This window comes from Oncorhynchus nerka, linkage group LG3, assembly GCF_034236695.1.
Source record: "Oncorhynchus nerka isolate Pitt River linkage group LG3, Oner_Uvic_2.0, whole genome shotgun sequence".
Lineage (NCBI taxonomy): Eukaryota > Metazoa > Chordata > Actinopteri > Salmoniformes > Salmonidae > Oncorhynchus > Oncorhynchus nerka.
Genome location: NC_088398.1, coordinates 44,847,480 through 44,867,165, shown reverse-complemented (window position 1 = coordinate 44,867,165; position 19,686 = coordinate 44,847,480). Strand labels below are relative to the sequence as shown.

At 39.8% G+C, this 19,686-nt stretch overlaps 1 protein-coding gene across 2 annotated transcripts in view; it reads left to right on the top strand.

Moving 5' to 3' along the window:
* Nucleotides 1-235: 235 nt before the first annotated feature.
* LOC115108654 (cysteine/serine-rich nuclear protein 3-like) overlaps nucleotides 236-19,686 on the top strand; it is a 32,969-nt gene continuing 13,518 nt past the window's right edge. The window contains exons 1-2 of one of the 2 annotated variants that reach the window (XM_029633237.2): nucleotides 236-451; nucleotides 1,228-1,271. The gene's annotated coding sequence lies outside the window, so the exon portion shown is untranslated. Of the gene's footprint in view, nucleotides 452-1,227; nucleotides 1,272-16,223; nucleotides 16,641-19,686 lie in introns of those variants that run through there. The other variant, XM_029633245.2, reaches the window with a different exon arrangement.

The window sequence follows — 19,686 nt, the reverse complement described above, 5'->3', positions numbered from 1 at the left end:
TACAATTGTATCCAAGTTGAGTGTATAAACGCCATATTGCCATTGGCTATAGTTGCTAGCATTGATGCACATTGTCTTCCCAGCTTTGCCTAAAGTAGGCAAAACCGTGTACAAAGGTTTGAGAAAACGATTCCAGATTCCTTAAACCATGTGAAATGATTGGTTAAGGGAAGTCACGTTGCTGATGTGTCTGTCAGACCGATGCTGCACCATTGTTCCAAGAGAAACCGGAAGAACTGCCTATGAATGTGCACTGTGGATGTGACACGACTGTGCCAGGTAGGCAAATCTTAAATAGTGTGCGCCTAAAAAAGCTTTTTTTATGAATGGAGTGAATGACATTCTCAAAAAAAAAAAAAAACGTATAATTTAGATGCTTAATTAGGCTACTCAGAGAGAGGGACGTCATTGAACAAGCAGGCGTTGCAACGGCTGAAACATGAAATGAATGGTAAGTGCCGCAACTTGAACCTCATTATCCTTATCAATCTGGCATAGAGTTAAATCATGTGTTTGGTTACAGTTTTCATTGACAGTATAATCTGTGTATATATCGGGGCATATAATTGAATATCGTGTGTGTGTGTGTGTGTGTGTGTGTGTGTGTGTAGTGTGTGCGCGCGCGTGCGTGCGTGCATGCCTGTGTGTGTTATTAATATCTGTACATACACATGTGAACCTAAGTAGCTAAAATGCTCCCATGCAGAGCAGTGAGATTTGGGAGAGGGAGAGGCTGGCTCTTTGCAGAGTCCTCCTGGAGAACATGTATCTGTGTCAGGCATAGTGCACACTCTACTCCCTCTCTCTCTCTTACTGAGAGGGTGAGTGCAGAAAGAGCACTGCCAATCGGCTACTACCATGATTTTAATCAACACACATTTTCAGCATATTTTTTCCTATAACAGAGCTTGCTGGCATGACAGGATACATTTTCCATTTTTAACTGAGCAATTTATTCATTTACAGTAGTTATTTTTAACGTTGCTGTGACTATTATTCAAAGGAATAATGAAAAACACATAATTTTCAACGGGTCAATCTTTACAGACCTTCCCAGTGAAAAAAAGATGTAAAGCACCGTATTCTCTGTTACCTGTATCACCTTGAGTTCATTGGTGGTTATAGTTTATAGTCACTTTCAACCTGATGTTTATGTGGCACTGCCTCTGGAAATAATAGTTGACTCTAGGCTCATTTACATCTAAATTCATTTATTTTCTTCCACAGAATAGAGACAATTTGCTACAGCATACCTACATCTTTTATTTAAGGTAAGACTAGCTAACTATATTGTATCTCTCATTTATACTGCCTAACATGTCATGTGTTTCAGTGGAATGCAGAAATGTGATGCCACCTGCCTTTGGTAGAATTCGTTGGCTCTGAGAATCAATTAAAAGCTTTGCACAGCTGTTGCAGTTTTGCTACAAAATATCTCAACAAGCTATCTTAAGATTTGATCTTGATATTCAGAGAGAGAACTGTGTTACAGTGTCTACTCAACAGTGACTGGTTATGAAGTAGAAACAACGATACAGTAGTCAGGAATTGTTAGACAAGGCACAGCTTCTGGTATATTAAATGAATACAAAACACATTGTAACATCTATGACATGTGCATGTTGGCTGTTATTCAGTCATGATCATTATGAGATTATAATAAGACATTAGGTACTCAATACATGCTGCGATGTGTCAATCTACAGTACATGAAATAATTTCCCAATGGATTTTGATGCGGGGAAACACCCAGTGGCTTACATTATAGGGCCTTGTTGATAATAGGCTGAAAAGGTAGTCCTTGATGGTGAATGTGCCTTTATTTTCTTCAACAGACACAATACAGGCTTTACCAAGCAGTAGTATACGTCAGTATGATGAGTGCCATTTTAAAAGACAAAAAAATCTGCGCTTTTTGCGGTCGGTTCAGTTTCGGTTACGTTATTAAAAAATTATATATATTTTTTAAATGTCAGTTTTGATACTTTTTTTGGCTTATTAACCATCATTTATTTACATTACTTTACTAAAATATTTCAGTTGTTGTGTATTCGTTTTATTTTATGACTTTTATACTATTATTTCATTCCAGGTCATCATCTCGTCTCTATAGAGCTGCTACCTATGCTGACAAAATCAAAATGTTTGTAGTTCTTCAAAGTAAATGAGGTATACTTTTATGACTGCTGAATACCAACTATCAATCACTTAGATCATGTATTTTCAGGTAGAGTTACCTCGCGAAGCAATTGCTCTCTATCGCTCTCAATCTCACATTCTTCTCTCTTCTCTCCGTTGCCACACAGACCGGACAAGTAGGAATGCAATGGATTATGGGCATTGTAGTCAATTACCACGTTTTCTGCACTATACTGTGTAGAATATTGGCCTGTTGGAAACTATAACTCATAAATCGCCTTGTTCAGGCTTGATCTGATTCATCTCTAGAGAAACTGTGCATTGAGCTCAGAAAAAAAGCAAAATAGAATTTCAATATTTTAATCGACGTCGGTCAATTAGTTGTTTAAAAAAAAAGAAAAATAGCATTAGATTTGAGGTATAATTGCCAGCCTGATTATTCAATGCCTTATCAAAATGGGTTAGATGGCAAAGGTCATGTAATTGGATGTCAGCATTGGCAGCAGCTGGGAAGGCACACTGTGCCAGTAAAGCAGTGAACTGGGTTTGAATATGGCAACGTGCCTCATTATCCAGCACTACCCTCTTTGTTGTCCCTCAACCATCCTCTTTTGTCAAACAGGAAGGAGCCACTGAGACAGCAATGTGCAGCACACACACACACACACACATTCCAGCAAAGAGATTGATATCTGTGAGGCAAGAGTGGAGCTCCTTCTCTTACCTTGGCTGTGAATTTTGTCCTCCCTGATCCATCTGTTGGTATATCCAATCGGTCAGCAATATAATTGAATTAGTACACGTGACATAGTTAGGGGACATTGAAACATTCACTAAATGTATTTACTGGGTGCTAGGCTGGATCATTAATCTGGTACATTGAATCTGCCATGTGTTGCTATTACATATTGTAGCACAGATGGCTTGGGCTCTGTCACATTGAATGGGGTCCTTTAAAGATTCACAGGGAAGGTGGCACGGCTTTTAAAGATAACCGTACAGAGTAGAATCTCCCTGCATGACTCCTGCGCGGGTGAGTAGTCTTCATACGGAGGTTCACATTCAGCGCCAAATCAATTTGGCATCCTTTTATGTGGAAATGACAGGGATTCATGCTTGGCTTTAAAGTTGACCTGCAGCTCCATTCATAGGGACTTGTAAAACGGGCAAAAAGGTCAAGGTAGAAGATTGTTTTGGGTAGGGAGTAGCTTGTGCTTTAGATCACCGGTTCACATCTTGTTTATCAGTTGGAATGTTCTGCCCTGTAGGAAGCATGTCTGTAGGCTGAACAGGACATTGTCTGTTTATTGTTCAGGGAACAAAATCACAAAAAAAACAATTACATTATTTTTTAAAAATCTATCTTGGAGAAACAATGATTTTATGATATTCTTATTTTCTTTCTCACCTGAATGCTTTAATGTCTCATCTAAATGTAACACCCCTCTTGCAAATGGAAGACCATGTCAATCCATTTTATCGACTTAACATGTATTCCAGTATTGAATGAAGTCAAACAGCACAAATATCAACTCATATAAACAGAATAATTGTCTCACTCTCAGAAGGAATGTTGGTTTCTAATCTTAATGTCTATGATGTGACGAGTCCTTGAGGGTCTTTGGTCTGGCTCTGTGCAGGCTAGCGAGGTTGTTCAGGGTTTGGCTGGCTCCCATGAGATGTTGCCATGACACCAATGTGGAAAGTGCTTTCTCTCTCCTGCTTATTATAGATTGACTTGAAATTGTTTTCCCCCCTCCATTTGATTTAGATGAGCTTAAAGTGATGGTTCTATTTATAAGGAAAGGGAAAGGGGGCTACCTAGTCAGTTGTCCAACTGAATGTATTCAACTGAAATGTGTCTTCCGCATTTAACCCAACCCCTCTGAATCAGAGAGGTGCGGGGAGGGGGGGGGGGGGGCTGCCTTAATCGACATCCACGTCTTCGGCGCCCGGGAACAGTGGGTTAACTGGCTTGCTCAGGGGCAGAACGACAGATTTTTACCTTGTCAGCTCAGGGATTTGATCCAGCAACCTTTCGGTTACTGTCCCAGTCTATCTATGTCTTGTAGTTTATTTTGTGTCACTGGAAATAAATGACTAGGATCTGACATTAACAGTTAGTTGCTGGAGCCCAGCCCACATAAACATATTGCCCTGGAAATCCTGCATTTTACTACTGTTAGTAACTCTGAATGTGATAGATACATTACCATAATTATGCCAACTTTAACCTATAACCATAATTATGCTATCTCATTTGATGTACTCTCATTGGTAATGGGCCTGCATACTTATCAAGACTTGTTTTCGTTTGGAAGTGAATTTTTCTCAATTTGTTTTGATTCCATGGAAAATTAAGAGCACCCCTTTTCCTATTCCTACGAGTTTGGGGATGTCACATTTCTCTGAATAAATTCTCAACAAATGATTTCCAGCATGCAGTTAATCTGCTCATTATGCCTGCCATCACTATGGCAACCAGTTTTAATGTGGCGAAAAACTCTTTGGTAAATTGACTACCATTGTGGTATATGTTTTTATTTTGTCAGATCATTAGTCAGAAATAATGTAATACTGTCAAATTAATATATCTTTTTTTACAGTAAATGTGTGAATCACCAAGGGTTGATTTAATGTAACCACATAATTAAAACAATCATTATATTTATGTGAGTATAACTATATGATCAAATTTTTGCATTCATGGACTGTATTCGATTTTCATTTACAGTAGATATTCTAGTGACGAAGAAAATCATGTGAGTAAAATGATGATGTTTTGTATATGGATAACTGAGTTTGTCTGGTGGTGATGACTCTATTTCTATCTCCGAGACGGCTTGCGGGAGTCCGTATCCGTTAGGATGAAGTTAGTTAATTAGGCTAAATTTAGCCTCCGAAATGTGAGAGCTGCATATCGTTTTTAGCCTAAAAAGGCGATATGTTTTCATTTGCTCTATTTAGATTAATCATAGTACAAATAAAATACATCTTCAAGTTGAAATCTTTATTTCTTGCTCTCTCATTTCAGATGAATACAATTAGATTTGCACTGTCCACCTACAGCTACAGTATAACCTGCTTCATGAATTTTCCCAAATAACAGAGCTAATGTTTTGCATGTGAAAATGCTTGAAGATCTCAACAGATAATACTATATATAAATCATAAGAATGTCTGCCTAACATGGACCAACACCACCTTGGCTCCCTCTGCTTGTATGAGAGATGAAAGCATCTATGTCTCTGTGAGGTGCCTTGGCAGTTCTCTCTCTGCCAGAGCTAGTGCTTATGCAAACTTTTAGGTAGCTTGGGAAAATGCATCCATAAATAAAATATGCTTTTATGAATAATTTGGCTGAGGATTGTGATTGACAACTAGGGTGAAAGTACCCGATTATGCCTCCACAGTGCATGACTGGAATTACACCAACAAGTTTAGCTGTTTTTGCATCATTCGGTTGACTAATTATGGCAGACAAAAGGGATTGATATACAGTGAACACCTTCCTAATATTGAGTCGTCCCCCCCCCCCCCCCCCCCCCCCCCAATGTTGACTCCAATGCTTCCCAACTGTCCTTTGGGTGGTGGACCATTCTTGATACATGCAGGAAATTGTTTGATTGTGAAAAACCCAGCAGCGTTGCAGTTCTTGACACAAACCGATGCGCCTGGCACTTCAATATTTTGTCTTGCCCATTCACCCTCTGAATGGCACACATACACAATTCCTGTCTCAATTGTCTCAATGCTTAAAAATCCTTCTTTAACCTGTTTCTTCCCCTTCATCTACACTGATTGGAGTGGATTTAACAAGTGACATTTAATGAGGGATCATAGCTTTCACCTGGATTCACCTGTCATGGAAAAAGCAGGTGTTCTTAATGTTTTCTATACTCAGTGTATGTTGCAGGACTAATGTCAGATGAATTCATGTGCTGCTTCTTGCAAGCATCAAATCAACACAAAAGTATCAGCTTTTGCCTTTTAGTAATACTGTAACATTTTATAAATGTATGTTTAAAAGAGGAAATGTAAATAATAAAATGACCTGCTTTTTTTTATACACAAATTGCCTTTGAAAATAACCAAACAATAACCAAACAATAACCAACCATATTGGGTGCATACAACATAATGTTATTTTATTTACCCATCATTGAATTGTAATGACAACATCCCCCTTAGCAACTCTGAACTAATCTTATTTGGAGTTGTATGTCGATGCATTATCGATGTTATGAAATGGAACAGAGCAGCCCAGTTTGATATAATATCACCCTAAACATCCTAATGCTTGGCATTAGCCTCTATCTCACTTATCCCTGGACCTGCATTGATAAAAGCTGGCGCTGGCGTTTCCTCTATTGTTCTGTGAGGAGGGGGAGATAGATCAATGGTCCCTGTGCTAGCTGCAGCAGGCAGGCAAGCTCCCTCCGTGTACAGCAGTGGGCTGGTCTGACTCCCTCCTTTCCTTTCATGTGTGTGGAGCAGTCTACAGCCTCAGGCAGCTGCAAGTTAACAAATGTACAGAGCGCATTTCGAAAGTCTGATTTGCATAAGTCTGTAGATGTGCTACATTTCCTTAAATGGATTCCTTTGTGTTTAATTGGTGTATGGTTCCTTGTGCATGTGACTTTCCAATTCTCTTGGACTCTTTGTTCTCCTCTCAATTTAATTTGACCATGATCTGATCATGGATGAGTAAGATGTAGATTATATTATTGTGTTATTGGTGCCTCAGAAACGTTGAGTGTTTGAATATAAATATGCCCTCTCCACCATATTTAATTATTTCATAGTTAAGTATGCAAATGCATGTCATTCGATTTTGTGTGCGGATTGATATACCGAAAGCTTGGGAAGCTTGGGACTCTAAGGTTCTATCTGCAAAAGATGATTCTGAGATAATTGGCTTTAAAGTTCCGAACCCTCATTGATTTGAATGGTGTCAACAATTTTTCTATTTTGTATTCTTTTGAATTTAACAACATGAATTTGGGTATTTAGATTACTATATAGAGGAGAAAATTGAACAGAACAAGGCTATGTCAATAACTCAATTTTGACAAAATTGCCTTGAGCATTCTGTTATTCCTGAACCCATGATTATGAGAGAGAGAGAGAGCGAGTCCCCTCTGACCCCCTCACCAAACATATTCCTCTGTGGCCTTTTCATGTATAATTTATTTTTAAACAGTGCCATTGAATGTGAAATCCATCAACGTTGTGTTTATGTTCCCTCCGCCATCGGTTGCAGGAATCCTCCATCGACATCATCTGTAGATCTATAATCATCCAGGCCACAGCTTCTCCTCAGGGAGCCCAGCTGAGACCCTGCCTGCCTCTAAAGGTTGCTGTTTATGGCCGTGCCTCACACCAGTGATTTATGAGGTTAAGCCCAACCTCGGACTGCTAACATGGCAGAAGATCTTTAGTGGTTTAGGGTTCTTCTTCTTCACTGTGCAATCTCATTGTATGGCTTTAATGGCCCTAGTCGCCCAGACAGTCTGCCTATTGGCATATAGCTGAATCTCCCACTAGACAAAAATCAGCCTAGCCATCTGGGTTGCGTGGATGTTTGCACAGTGCTGTATGATGACAATTAAAACACTAGCACTTTGGAATGAGACGCCATATTGAGTGTTAGCTGAGACTGGCGAGGTCCTCTCCCCAGGCTTCAGAGAGAGAGAGAGAGCGACAGGAAAATGTCCCAAATTACACCCTATTTCCTATGAGCCCTCATAAAAAGTAGTGCACTATGTAGGGAATAGGGTGTCATTTGGAATGTAGGCTGTGGTGTCTATAGTCGGTTCCCTTGTCTCTAGCTTCACAATATCAGAAATACATTGCCCACTCCCTGCACCAATGTCCATTATCAACCTGGTCTCAGAGCATTTCATATTATTCTGTACGTAAATCCGAGGCATGTTGAGTTTCGTATGGTATGTATTCATTTGTGGATGTCCATCACCCATTTCACATGATATGTTTAGCATTACAATTTGTATTATATGTTACAAATTTGCTAAACGTACAATATGTTTTGAATTTGCTAAACGTATATGTTACGAATTCTAGCTAGGTGGCTAACGTTAGCTAGCTCACTAACATTAGCGAGGCTAGGGGTTAGTGTTAAGTTTAGTAGTTAGGGTAAATGGTTAAGGCTAGGGGAAGGGTTAGCTAACATGCTAAGTAGTTGCAAAGTAGCAAGTAGTTGAAAATTTGCTAATTAGCTAAAATGATAACCATTATCTGTGATGAGATTCAAACTTGCAACCTTTTGGGCTGTTAGACATTTGCGTTATACGTCTACCCATCCACCCCAACCAACCACCTTCCTTTCGTTTTTACCTTACATAACCATCTGTCTTGTAGCCATACCCAACGTAACATATCATACTAAATTGAGTGTCACGGATTTATGTACAGAATAATACAAAATGCTCTGAGACCAGGTTGCTCCTATTGTATTGTATTGTATTTGTATTTATTAGGGATCCCCATTAGCTGCTGCCAAGTTAGCAGCTACTCTTCCTGGGGTCCAGCAACATTAAGCCAGTTATATACCATTTAAAATGTTACATGACATTACTTTACACAACACATCAATTGCGTTCTCTCAGGCCACTACTCTACGATCCAATATCTACAATACAAAATCCATGTGTAGGTGTGTGTAGAGTGCATGTCTTATCCGTGTATGTTTGTGTGTCTGTGCCTGTGTGTTTCTCTTCACAGTCCCTGCTGTTCCATAACGTGTATTTTTATCTGTTTTAAAATCTGATTCTACTACTTACATCAGTTACCTGATGTGGAATAGAGTTATGTAGCCATGGCTCTTTGTAGTACTGTGCGCCTCACAGTCTGTTCTTAACTTGATGATTGTGAAGAGACCTCTGGTGGCATGTCTTGTGGGGTATGCATGGGTGTCTGAGCTGTGTGCTAGTAGTTTAAACAGGCACCTCGGGGCATTCAGCATGTCAACACTTACAAAAACAAGTAGTGATGAAGTCAATTTCTCCTCCACTTTGAGCCATGAGTGATTGACATGCACGTTATTAATGTTAGCCCCCTGTGTACGTTTAAGGGCCAGCCGTGCTGCCCTGTTCTGAACCAATTGTAATTTTCCAGAGGTCCCTCTTTGTGGCACCTGACCACACGACTGAACAGTAGTCCAGTTGCGACAAAACTAGTACCTGTAGGACTTGCCTTGTTGATAGTGTTGTTAAAAAGTCAGAGCACCGCTTGTTAGCTACTGTTGTATCAACATGTTTGGACCATGACAGTTTACAATCCAGGGCTACTCCAAGCAGTTTAGTCACCTCAATTTGCTCAATATCCACGTTATTTATTGCAAGTTTTAGTTGAGGTTTAGGGTTTAGTGAATGATTTGTCCCAAATACAATGCTTTTAGTTTTTGAAATATGTAGGACTAACTTATTCCTTGCCACCCATTCTGAAACTAACTACAGCTCTTTGTTAAGTTTTGCAGGGATTATAGTGATGAGTCATCCACATACATAGACACACTGGCTTTACTCAAGGCCATTGGCATGTCATTAGTAAATATTTTAAAAAGTAAGAGGCCTAGACAGCTGCCCTGAGGAATTCCTGATTCTACCTGGATTATGTTGGAGATGCTTCCATTAAAGAACACCCTCTGTGTTCTGTTAGACAGGTAACTCTTTATCCACAATATAGCAGGGGGTGTAAAGCCACAACACATATGTTTTTCATCAGCAGATTGTGATTGATAATGTCAACAGCCGCATTGAAGTCTAACAATCTTTTTATCAACAATTTCTCTCAGCCAATCGTTGGTCATTAGTGTAAGTGCCGTGCTTGTTGAATGTTCTTCCCTATAAGCGTGCTGAAAGTTTGTTGTCAATTTATTTTACAGTAAAATAGCATTGTATCTGGTCAAACACAGTTTTTCCCAAAAGTTTACTAAGGGTTGGTAACAGGCTGATTGGTCGACTATTTGAGCCGGTAAAGGGGCTTTACTATTCTTGGGTAGCGGAATTACTTTTGCTTCCCTCCAGTCCTGAGGGTACACACTTTCTAGTAGGCTTAGATTAAAGATATGACAAATTTGGGGTGGCAATATCGTCCACTAATATCCTCAGTAATATTCCCAGTTGTCAGACCCTGGTGGCTTGTCATTGCTGTTAGACAGCAATACGTTTTTCATCTCCTTCCACACTCACTTTACGGAATTCAAAATTACAATGCTTGTCTTTCATAATTTGTTCATTTATACTTGGATGTGTAGTGTCAGCGTTTGTTGCTGGTATGTCATGACTAAGTTTGCTAATCTTGCCAATGAAAAAATCATTCAAGTGATTTGCAATATTAGTGGGTTTTGTGATGAATGAGCCATCTGATTCAATGAATGATAGAGTCAGTTTGCCCAAAAATCCATTTAAGGTGCTCCAAATCTTTTTACTATCATTTGCTATCATTTATCTTTGTTTCGTAGGATAGTTTCTTCTCTTTTTATTTAGTTTAGTCACATGAATTCTCAATTTTAAGTACACTTGCAAATCAGTTGTGCAGCCAGACTTATTTGCCATTCCTTTTGCCTCATCCCTCTCAAACATACCATCTTTTAAATTCCTCACCAATCCACAGGGATTTAACCATTTTTACAGTCATTTTCTTAAGTGTAACTGGAATAAGCAATTTCATAGAAGTGCAGCGTCTGGTTGCTACTCATTACACACCACAGACCCCAACATATTATTTACATCAACAACATAGGAATCACTACAAAACTTATTGTATGACCTCTTATACACTATATTAGGTCCAGCCTTTGGAACTTTGGTTTTCATAGATATGGCTACTATATTGTGATCACTACATCCGATGGATTTCGGATACTGCTTTAAAGAAAATTTCTGCAGCATTAGTAAAGATTTGATCGATACTGTAACGTGCGTTGTTTGAAGGGGACCAAGGCGCAGCGTAATTTGTTGTCATCATATTTATTTCAATGAGAACCAGCAACAAAATAACAAAGTAAAACCAAAACGAACGTACCGTTCCGTAGGCTACAAGAGCTGTACAAAAACAAGATCCCACAACATAGGTGGGGAAAAAGGCTACCTAAGTATGATTCCCAATCAGAGACAACGATAGACAGCTGCCTCGGATTGGGAACCACACTCGGCGAAATACAAAACATAGAATGCCCACCCCACATCACACCCTGACCTTACCAAGTAGAGAAATAAAACGTCTCTCTGAGGTCAGGGTGTGACACATACATGTTGATGATTTAATTCCTGTGCTGTTTGTAACTAGCCTGGTAGGTTGACTGATAACCTGAACCAATTTGAAGCTTTTTCTTGAGTGGGCAGCTTGATGAAAGCCAGTCAATATTTAAATCACCTATGCAACAGCATCACCACTACTACACTGTCAAGGGATCTAGAGAGACTGTGCATATGATTTTCAATAGAGTAAAACCTGAAATATGGGCTCCTGCTAATGCTTCTTCAGCCCTTGATTAGTTTAGAACTATCAGCAAGAAGCACAAACTCAAGGTGGAGATGTGCATGTAGGCTTTAAAAACTATGTGCAGGATAACACATATTAATCAGATACAATCTCAGTCACAGCTCAGCCAATCCACACAATGTCGGCTTCAAGATTTAAGATAATTACACAGAAATGCCTATTTGACCCTGTGTTTATGATGAACAACAGGTATGTGTTTATGGAGGAAATATGACTCTAGGACAGTTACAGTTATTAGTTATTCACCAATGCATGAGATATAGTAAATATATTTATTTCAAAATGTTTCTTCAATTATATTTCCTATTTTCTAATATCATGTCTTGACTGAGCATTCTGGGTCAGACATGTCATTAGCATATGACCTCAATACAACAGCACAGCTTGGGCACAGATTATTAAAATATATTTTTTGTGTTTATTTTCATGCCTGCTGTCACAAACTTGCTTCATCAAAATCAAAACTCCTCTTGCAAATCAGACAATATAGGTCAATAGCCGTGGTGCAATGGTAGTGTTTGTAACAAAATGCCATCTCTCTAGCTTATGTTTTGCATTTTTATGTAATGTAGCTGCATAAAGTATGTGATACCCATAAGAGAAGGATACAACAGAATACAGATAAGGTACTGCATTCCATTTAGAAAATGATGGATATTTAAGTTACAGAAGAAGTAAGGGGAAAATAGTACTGAGTAAAAGTATACTGAATAAAAATATAAACGCAACATGCAACAGTAACTAAGAATTGACTGGGCTACATTTCATATTAGGAAATCAGTCAATTTAAATAAATGTCATTAGGACTTCATATATGGATTGGACATGACTGTGCAGGGGTGTAGCCATAGTTGGGCCTTGGAGGGCATAGGCCCACCCAGTGGGGAGCCAGGCCCAGCCAATAAGAATATGTTTTTCCCCACAGAATGGGCTTTATTACAGACATCTTATCTTGGCAAATGAGAAATGCTCACTAACAGGGATGCAAAACAAAATGTGCACAAAACATGGGACCAACACTTTACATGTTGAATTTATATTTTTGTTCAGTGTACAGTGCATTTGGAAAGTATTCAGACCCCTTGACATTTTGTTACATTACAACCTTATTCCAAAATTGATGGGGGAAAAAAACTATTTAATAAATCTACACACAATAACCCATAATGACAATGCAAAAAAAGGTTAAAAAAAAGAAAAGCTGAAATATTACATTTACATAAGTATTCATACCCTTTACTCAGTACTTTGTTGAAGCACCTTTGGCAGCGATTATAGCTTCAAGTCTTCTTGGGTATGATGCTACAAGCTTGGCACACCTGCATTTGGGGAGTTTCTCCCATTCTTCTCTGCAGATCCTCTCAAGCACTTTCAGGTTGGATGGGGAGTGTCGCTGCACAGCTATTACCATGTCTCTCCAGAGATGTTCGATCGGTTTCAAGACCCGGCTCTGGCTGGGTCACTCAAGGACATTCAGAGACATGTCCCCAAGCCACTCCAGCATTGTCCTGGGTTTGTGCTTATGGTCATTGTCCTGTTGGACGGTGAACCTTCGCCCCAGTCTGAGAACCTGGTCCAGAGCGCTCAGGACTTCATCAACGATCTCTCTGTACCTTGCGCCGTTCATCTTTCCCTCGATCCTGACTAGTCTCCCAGTCCCTGCCGCTGAAAAACATTCGCACAGCATGATGCTGCCGCCACCGTAGGGATGGTGCCAGGTTTCCTCCAGGCGTGATGCTTAGCATTCAGGCCAAGAGTTCAATCTTGGTTTCATCAGACCAAATAATCTTGTTTCTCATGGTCTAAAAGTCTTTAAGTGCCTTTTGGCAAACTCCAAACGGGCTGTCATGTGCCTTTTACTGAGTAGTGGTTTATGTCTGGTCACTCTACCATTAAGGCCTGATTGGTGGAGTGCTACAGAGACGGTTGTCCTCCTGGAAGGTTCTCCCATCTCCACAGAGGAACTCTGGAGTTTTGTCAGAGTGACCATCGTGTTCTTGGTCACCTACCTGACCAAGGCCCTTCTCCCCCGATTGCTCAGTTCAGCCGGGTCGCCAGCTCTAGGAAGAGTCTTGGTGGTTCTAAACTTCTTCCATTGAAGAATGATGGAGGCCCCTCTGTTCTTGGGGACCTTCAATGCTGCAGTTTTGTTACCCTTCCCTTGATCTGTGCCTCCACATAATCCTGTCTCGGAGCTCTACGGACAATCCTTTCGACCTCGTGGCTTGTTTTTTGCTCTGACATGTACTGTGGGATCTTACCAAATCATGTCCAATCAATTGAATTTACCACAGGTGGACTCCAATCAAGTTGTAGAATCATCTCAAGGATGATCAATGGAAACAGGATGCACCCGAGCTCAATTTCGAGTCTCATAGCAAAGGGTCTGAATAATCATGTAAATACGTTTTTTATTTATACATACAAAAATGTCTAAAAACCTTTTCATTATGGGGTATTGTGTGTAGATTGATGAAAACATTTAGTTTTAATCCATTTTAGAATAAGGCTGTAACGTAACACAATGTGGAAAAAGTCAAGGGGTCTGAATACTTTCTGAATGCACTGTATATTCTCACTAGATTTTTATGCTGTGTGCTATTTATCATTCATAAATGTCTTTTTTATTTTGACAAGTCACCAACTCACGATGCCTAACCTACTGTCATTGAAGTATCCACTGTTATTAAAGCATTAGAGCAATGCTGAAAGAATGACATTAAACTTGCATGTCTTGTGATACATCTGGTCCAGCTTGAGTTGATTTACTCTAATCTTGTGTTGGAGAGCTCAGCAGCTCACAGATCGCTATCAATATGCATAGCCGTTGGGCTTGTTCACAATGTGCACTGTGGCTGGTATGTTAATCACTTGTACCAAAGCAGCCACGTCTCTTAAAGGCCAGAATGACTTCTCGCTGCTTTTACAATGTATAAAAACCTCCTTCAGACTAATATGGTCTCATAAAGGATGTGTTACAGAAAACATATGCTAGTTAACACAAAGGGATCTACTGTAACACAAAGGGATCAACAAATAGGCTCGAAAACCCGACCCAAGGCAACACAGTGACCAGGGTCTGGTTTCAATTATGAACTGTTTTGGCATAGAGGACTAATCAACATAGGGATCAACTGTAGCCTCCTGTCAACAGAGGTCCTCTTCAGTCCCTGTATAATAGCTATATGACTCAAGCATCGTGGTTCATGTCGAAGAGCCGTAGGTCAAAGTGTAAAGGTGACATGCCTCACTGTAGATACTGTAATGGTCTGTTTGTGGTTGGTGAGTTCATCCTGTGCCAGGACTTGATTTAGGCTACTTGTCACAGCAGAGTGGAAGATAAGTCCTCTGGGAGGAGGAGAGGAGAGGGTAGGAGGAGGGCAGCAGAATCTCTGTCAAGGGAAAGTTCAGTAGGTTCAGCGAGGACACATGTGAAGCAGCAGACTGCCACTACCTGGGAGGAATGGCAGTTGGGTTTTAATGGTTCATCAATAAAACAATGTAATCCCGTCACACTGTCAAAAAACATGCTCGTCACACAAACTGCTCACTAAACATCGGCATTTGACTGATGCACTGGTGGATTTAATGTACATTATGCACTGTGTATAAGGCACTGGCACAATTTGTTACATGTCTTCATCTTGGAATACACATTTCCTCAGCAGAGGAGTAAATAGAATGTGTTTGTGCGTGTAATGAAGTAGATTTTAATGACCTTTGTTGCAACTTTGTCTGCAATCAGCCACGTTAGTGATTGTGCCGTGCTCCTTAATACAGCACTGCTCCAGCGTTGATTCTATTTCCCTGCTGGCTGTAAAGCAGTAGATTAGGCCAAAGCTATTGGAGGAAGTGCAGTGCTTTAATTGAGTGTGAGAATGATATCATTCCTCTTTCACTTCACTGGCCATGGCCTCACTTACAATTACCAGGACTTCCTGGGATAGGAAGTGGTTGTACTGTAATCACTTCAATGGGGATAACTATTTCATAGATATACAGGCTGTGGGTCATATACTGTAGCATTCACTGTGATCCCTATGATGGTAACTTAAGTTTAATTAGCTTGTATGTGGCAATTCCCTTTTGTCTGAGGCATACATCATTTTTTCTGTGGATAGAATACTTTTAAAATAAGCACAAAGAATGTTCTCATGCTGGATTTGTCACTACTTGGAGACTTTGCTTCTAATGTCGATGTTGTGAACCACACAATGTTTTATCCTGCGGTTTTAAGCCTTGTGCCCATTCATCGGACTGGGTTATTGTGCTGTGCCTGAAATCAAATCTTTCTCTTCCTCTCCCTGCCCCTCACTCTCCTCTTTATTCTCTCACTCACTCACTCGCTCTAACTCTCTTCCCCCTCCCCCTCCCCTTCATCATTCTCGCTTCTTCAGCATCTCTCTCTCTCTTTCTCTCTCTCTTTCTCTCTCTCTCTCTTCCCTCCCTGGCTCATGCTGGTAAAATGATCTGCAGACAGCAGGAGCAGAGGCACGCCTGACTCTCTCTCTCAGACATACCACCCATGTGATCTCACAGGCTGCCTCCCTCTGCTCCAGTCAGGCTCCAGCCTTTCAGCCGGCAGCAACTAATGAGTCTTTGTGTGGCTAGGGTGAATAAGAGAGAGAAGGAGGGAAGGGAGAGTTAAAGAGAGGCACCTATTGTCGTTTAACAATAAAGGAAGGGAGAGGGAGAGTTAAATATTGTCATTTAACAATAAAGCATATGGTACCGGCAGTGGCCGTCAGGGCTGGGAAATTTACAAGTCTCTGTGTGTCTCCCTCTCCCTCCCTCTCACCAGGTTCTCATGCCCTCAGAGTACTGGGGTCGCAGCAAGTCAGTGGACTAAAGCAAAATGGGAGCCTATCATTTATTATGTTTCACTTCATTCTAAGTGCTTCATTTAGATTTTGCTCCCAAGTGTCACGTTAAGAAAGGGGGCCAGAGGAGTCGGAACACGCCAGTGGACACAGGTCAGTGGTTTCTTTCAGGGCTGGCACAAAGTGCCCTGTTATCTATTTATTTTTTTGCAGGGCTGATGTGTGACGACTTGCTACAGATGCTGGGGCTTGTTAGTATTGCTTGGGAACGAGAGCTTTCGTTGTGACTCTCTCTGTATGGCAGGTCCGCAGCGTGAGGCTTGTGTGTCACCTCTGTGTACAGTGATAGATGAACCTTACGGGGAACATGATCTGTTTTGATTCAGAATATGCGTGTGTCATGTAGGGCTGTGGATGCAGTTCATAAAGGAATACAGTTGGTTTGTACAGTGCATGTGTGTGCGCTTAGTGAAGCCAGCACAGGGAGGGGCTTTTGCAAGCAGACTTTTGCTGCATTATTTCCACCCAGCATTTTCTCTTGCACCGTGGTGTATGCCCAGCCTAGCCATGATTAGTTGGAACACAACAGTGGAGGAGACAAAGAAATGTCGAGTAGGAACTAGCTCTGCACTCTGGCTTGTGCTGCTAAGCCCCGAAGAAGTGAAGTCTGCTTGCATGAACCACTGAGTTGCATTTGATGCCATGCCTATTCACTGTGTTAAGGAGATGATACCCTATCCAGATTGGATCGGTCTATTTTAGGACAGCTACAATATGAAATAAGCGTAATCCTTGTTCGTACAGAAAACGATATGCATTGATTTGGATTTTGAGTGTAGCTATATCCATCTTATTCAATTTTTCTTAATTGTGTGCCTCAAACCTTCCTCTTTAAACGATACTGTGATAATGTGTTGTCAGATGTAGTCATACTATGATATTTATGTTTCACAGACATGAGGACTGGAGCAGAATCACTTTCAGACATGAAATCACTATTTCTGCTCATATGTTGGCATCGCCATGGAAACCACTTTGGCTATCATAGCATATTGCAGCATCTGCTGAGGGCTAAGAATACGAATGGATTTCCAACAATGGGGAACTAATTAAAATGATTACAAAATAGACTTGGTCAATCCCATGTGGAAAATAGAACTAAATTGTCTGTACTATTTTGTATTCTTCCTGAATTACAGTGAGGATTGTCCAGCTGCCCATTATGACAACCGTAGAAAAGGAGGTACTAAGTAACTAATGCATTTAAAAATGTAATTCCATTGGTTATAAAGCTACATAAAAATGTCATTCCATTGGTTATAAGCTACATAAAAATGTCATTCCATTGGTTATAAGCTACAAAAAATGTCATTCCATTGGTTATAAGCTACATAAAAATGTAATTCCTTTGGTTATAAGCTACATAAAAATGTCATTCCTTTGGTTATAAGCTAAATAAAAATGTAATTCCATTGGTTATAAGCTACATAAAAATGTCATTCCATTGGTTATAAGCTACATAAAAATGTCATTCCATTGGTTATAAGCTACATAAAAATGTCATTCCATTGGTTATAAGGCTACATAAAAATGTAATTCCATTGGTTATAAGCTACATAAAAATGTCATTCCATTGGTTATAAGCTACATAAATGTAATTCCATTGGTTATAGGCTATATACAAATGTAATTCCATTGGTTATAGGCCACATAAATGTAATTCCATTGGTTATAGGCTACATAAATGTAATTCCATTGGTTATAGGCTACATAAATGTAATTCCATTGGTTATAGGCTACATAAATATAATTCCATTGGTTATAGGCCACATAAAAATGTAATTCCATTGGTTATAGGCTATATAAATGTAATTCCATTGGTTATAGGCCACATAAAAATGTCATTCCATTGGTTATAAGGCTACATAAAAATGTAATTCCATTGGTTATAGGCTACATAAAAATGTAATTCCATTGGTTATAGGCCACATAAATGTAATTCCATTGGTTATAGGCCACATAAAAATGTAATTCCATTGGTTATAGGCCACATAAAAATGTAATTCCATTGGTTATAGGCTATATAAAAATGTAATTCCATTGGTTATAGGCTATATAAAAATGTAATTCCATTGGTTATAGGCTATATAAAAATGTAATTCCATTGGTTATAGGCTATATAAAAATGTAATTCCATTGGTTATAGGCTACATAAAAATGTATTTCCATTCAGGCAGTCTCTGATAGCTGTATTATTTGTGCAACCTTTAATGCTAAATGATGAGGGCCAGTAACCATTTTAGACTGATTCAATATTTCATCAACGGTACCAACAGGAAACGCTGATATGTTTTGGTTCAAAATATGTGGAGTTTGTTTTAATCCTCCGTGGAAGCTGGCCAAGCTACAGTGGTGTTTGTCAGAACATAAGACACCCCGAAAATGTGTCTTCTCACAAAAACGTCCGAACCGTTTGGGCTACAAACTAATATGGCCCCTCTATGGACAGATGAGGCTCTCACTGGACACCGTTACCGGTCCAAACATTTTTATGGAAGTGCGGCGCTAGTGTGCCCCAAAATAAAAAAGGTTAAATATGTGTGTTTCCCCCCTCAAAAACAAATAATTAGCTTTCTTATATATAGGAAATACACGTTAAATCCATATTCTTCATGATTTATTTTTTATCTGTCTGTTTTTCCATTTATGAATGTGTTATTCAATGCGTTTCTATGGTCTATAGTAGTAATGGTTTAATATCTTTTTTCAATACCTACAGGGGTCCTAAAATTCAAAACCAAACAAACAATTCCATATGTTAGCTTTAGTGTATTTGAATGATTGGTCTACTGTGCAGAGGGACAGACAATCATTAAAATGGGTGTCCCGGTGCCAAACATCGAACATTCCACAGCGCTAAGTACTGTAGTTTACGTTGGATCTCCTCCAGGTGCAAGCAGACCCATGTCACAGTACAACCACAGACACTTGGGAACAATGGTCCTTTGGCAGCGGCGTGATTTCTCTCCAGGTTCCACCACACTGGATGCGTCCCAAATGGCACCTTATTCCCTATATAGTGCAAAAGTAGTGCATAATATAGGGACTATAGTGCCATTTGGGATGTATGTGAAGGTAATGCACTACATAGGGGCGCATACACTGTCCTTAAGGCAGCAGCAGTATTTGCATGTGTAAT